Source organism: Ursus maritimus, unplaced genomic scaffold, assembly GCF_017311325.1.
Source record: "Ursus maritimus isolate PB19 unplaced genomic scaffold, ASM1731132v1 scaffold_11, whole genome shotgun sequence".
NCBI classification, from domain to species: Eukaryota; Metazoa; Chordata; class Mammalia; order Carnivora; family Ursidae; genus Ursus; species Ursus maritimus.
In genome coordinates this window covers 28,042,376-28,046,482 of record NW_024423453.1, presented here as the reverse complement: position 1 = coordinate 28,046,482, position 4,107 = coordinate 28,042,376, and the positions used below count along the sequence as shown (strand labels likewise).

The 4,107-nt window shown below is 39.0% G+C and overlaps 1 pseudogene; it reads right to left on the bottom strand.

The window, feature by feature from the left end:
* Positions 1-804: 804 nt before the first annotated feature.
* LOC103657953 lies at positions 805-3,144 on the bottom strand (annotated as a pseudogene).
* Between the last annotated feature and the right edge of the window lie 963 nt (positions 3,145-4,107).

Sequence of the window (4,107 nt, the reverse complement as noted above, 5' to 3'; positions counted from 1 at the left end):
GTTGCCCAGGAGGAAAGAAAGGCAACCTACAGTAGTCTTTGTGGCTTGTACCATCTTCTCAGGCCAGGTGTCCCACAGCAGAGCAAATAATTGAGTGAAGAAGCAAGTGTCCCTTCCCCTCCCCCCTCCGCTGCTCCCCTTTATTTTTATTTGAAGCATTTCCAGAAAACAAATGCAAAATTAGGTTTGGATATAAAAAGCTAGATGACTACCCCAATTCAGAACTGTGTTTCATGAGAGGAGACCTGGCACTGACAGGACATGAATTGCTCCTCACCTACAGGGACACAGTGACAGAAGTCCAAGTCACACATAAAAGTCATTTGCAATCTCTGAGCAAAGGCACAGCTAGGATAAACTCTGTAAAATGAGGGGATTTGACCAGACTGGCTATCACAGGGCATCTAGTCAGGAAGGCTGGCTCCTGAGCTCAGCTGCGAAGACTCGCCCTCTCTGATACGCCAGATGCAGGAAGGAAAGTCTGTTGTGCTCTGGCACCAACCTTCCGATACAAAAAAGAACTATATTGAGAGTAAAGTAGATAAAGTGAAAAACTTTTACCATACTTGTGGGGTAAATTAATATTCAATAGTTTAAAATTTATGTATGCTATAAAACACTGTGGCAAACTATAGTCCTCAACAAATAAACCAAAGACAGTCCTGTGAGGATATTAAATTTGAGAGTAAGCCCAGTGAATTGCTAAACCCTAAGAGCCCATAACCTGCCTGTCCTTTATATAGTATTTTCCAGGTCACCTAGACAAGGGTATTTCTCGTTTCATGGAGGCTCTGAAACACTTCTTTAAAAAAAAAAAAAAAAGGCATTAAGAAATGATGACTCAAAGATTTTAAACCCTAATGTTACAGGCAAAGCTTCATTTTTATGGAATGTAAAATTCCGTTAAATGGAATTTAAGCTCATTAAGGGAGACCACTACTAAATCGTGTCCTTGCAGCATTTCCAGATACTTGGGCATGGCTCACTCAGTCCCTGCGAATACCGTACAGGACTGATGAGCTTCATGTCTTCACTTCCGGCATTCCACTTATTCTAGGAATCAGGGTGATGTGTATTTGATACCAGGATGATTATCCTGTTCTGCCTTGGTTATTTGGGGTTCTTGCTGTAACCCGTTTTCTCTCTTTTAAAGACAAGACTTTCCAAATTCCGTCTTATTGGCCCGCTCTTCTATGGGTGTGATATTCATTTCAGCAGCTACAGAGGCAGAGGTCACTCCTTCTGTGATTCTGTTTAGGTCTTGCAAATATTAACAACTTCTTCCAACTCTTGTATTGTATTGCCCCATTTCTAATAGCCTCTTCCTACAGCCCAATAACATCAAAGGTGCTTTTACTTGCCAACAACTTTGCTTTGCAGATCCAGAATTTAGCAAATTTTTCAGCCCCAGGAACACCAGACTATATGGTAAATATTTCATTAGAAAGTACATCCCCTTCAATGATCTGCAGACACTCCGTTAGAGTGTTGTTAATTTTATAGGACAGTTCAAGTTGTGCTTTCTTTTCTTCATCTTCTTTTTCCATACTGTTCCAGAATGAAATATTAATTTCTTCTATTATTTTTCTTTTTAAGTTCCATAGGAGACTGTTTCTAGATTTTTCCCCTTAGATTTCTGCCATTCTTCTAGTTGTTCCCCTCAGTCCTCTGCTGTGATCTTCTTAATATTTGGATTAGTTTGGGTCCTATTTGGGACTCTTTTTGCATTTACAGTTTGGTCACCGGATTGAGTTTTGGGAGCTGTCTTATTGAGAAAACGGATCCAGGGAAGAGTCTTTTTCAACTTGGAGTCCAAAGTCTGTGCTTTTTGATGATAGCTGTTGGTGTATTTATTCCCATTGGTGCCATTTGCTGTTATGTTAGGGGTGCTTGGAATAACTGAATTAAAACTGCCAACTGTCAGATTAGGACTTTGGCTTAAGGCTTTAGATATTTTGCAGTGCACATGAGTCCAAGATCTAAAGCAGTTTTAGTGGATTTCTGATCTTGCTTAGTGTTTGAATGTCTGTTGCTATAGCCTCCCTGAAGCACACTGAGACATGTCCTGGGTTTGGTTTGCCTTACTTTTTTGTTCAGTGACAGTGTGTGACAGTACCTTAATTTCATTTGGTCTTCCATATTTATCCCTATTAACCTTTATATCCTTTATGTCCTTGACTACTTCTTTCTTCGATGCTTGAGTCCTACTAAGGGTCTGAACATAATGAGAGGGAAGTGTCTTTGGGGGTTTTTCTCCTGGTCTTACAGGATTTGGTCCTCTCGAGAGTTGCTGTGAATTTACTAGTAGAATCCTAATTTGTGTTTATCTAATAAATTGTTTATTAACTCTTTCAGAACAGCACTATTCCCCCTGAACTTTGGCCCAAGGCTTGTTTAGGAGCCAAATTGCTCTTGGTTTGATTATAAGAGTTAGTCTTTGGCTTACCTATTGTCCATAATTCAGATCTTTGGCTTCCTTTCAGAGTCTGAGAAGGTCTGGGGCAAGTCTATCCAAGGATTTATTTTCCACATGGTTATTGTCCACTGAGTCTGCACATTTAACATTTCCTTGATTTACTATCTGCTGTTTTGCAGTTTTTAATTCCTGTATATTAAGTGACCCCACAGTTTTTTTAGACAGTTCTCCAGTAGTGAATGACCTAGCTTCATGCTGTTCTTGACTGTTGCTGGAACGCTTACAGTTTAAGTTAGAAGAAATACATCCTGAAGTCAGCCTTTTGCCCAGAAGTCTTGGTGGCCCCAACTTTGGCTTCTGGATCCTGTGGTATTGGCAGGTCTGGGCTCGAGTTTAATGCTGCTGGGTCTTAGAACTTTGGTAGGCAAAGCAACATGATTGGTAACATCCTTTTTTTTTTAGTATAATAATAGATTTAGCCTTAGGTAGAAGATTCAGACAGTTACTCAGCTTTTAGATAAGGTTTGGTGTTTTGGCACGTCAGTTTTCCCTGGGCTGGTAGGCACTTCTGGACCTTTCTCTGCCACTCTTTAGCAGCTGTGGATGGCCCCGGTGGCACCATGACTCCTATGTGACAGTTTTTCCTTCCATTTTTTTAAATTTAATTGTTAAGTGTATCTTCCACAGTACCATCAGAGGGATCTTCCTGAAACACATTTGATCCTTAGTTTAAGAACCAAGTTCAATGAAAAAATAAAATCAAAAGTTGTTAATGTTGATGGATAGAATAAGTTTAAAAGGGACATCTGAACTGAACCTTGGTAAAAACCTGTGTCTGGTGCCCAGTACCCAGAAAACAAACTCGTAAATCTTTGTATGGCATCAAATGTTCAATATCTATTCCATCCTGGTCTTCTGATTTTTATTGTACAGAAACTCTGTCCCTCACATGCAATATCATCATGCCTTGATAATTTTAACATGTTATTTCCTCTCCCCTCTTCCCACATTCCTTTCTCCAGAAATTGTGGTGAATGGGCTCTTACTTCAGGCCCAGATGAAATGTGGCTTCCTTGTTGAGTGACCTCACACACTCAAAGTCACTGTTTTCTTCCTCATATTTCCTGTTACACTTTTAGTGAAAGTCAAAATCTTTATAATGGGCAGTGGGACCCTACATTATTCTTTGCAGTTTGCCTGTCTTCTCCACATCTTTGACCTCATGATATTGCCTTAAAGCTTTTCCTCTGGTTACTCCCTCTGTCTTCAGTGACCTTAATGCAGATATCCACTTGGCTATCTTCACATCCTTTAAGAGTTGCTTAAATGACATCTTCTCAATGAGGCCTATCATGACCACCATATTTAAAATTGCAATTGCCCTACCAATCAGCTTTATGCTATATATTCTTTCATAGTATTTGTCGTCTTATAAAAAAACTATATAGTTTATTTATTTGACTTATTTTTAAAATAGTCACCCAATAGAATGTAAGTCCCACGATTGCAAAGGTTTTGTCTGTGTTTTTTTTCCATTGATATGTACCAAACATCTAGAATAGTGCCTGTGTAATAAATATTTATTAATTAAGTGAAAAATAAATCTTGAGCAAGTTACTGCCTCTTTAACTCTATTTCCTTGTATTTAAAAAAGAGGTCATAAGAATTCCTAAGTGAGAAAGCTATTGTGA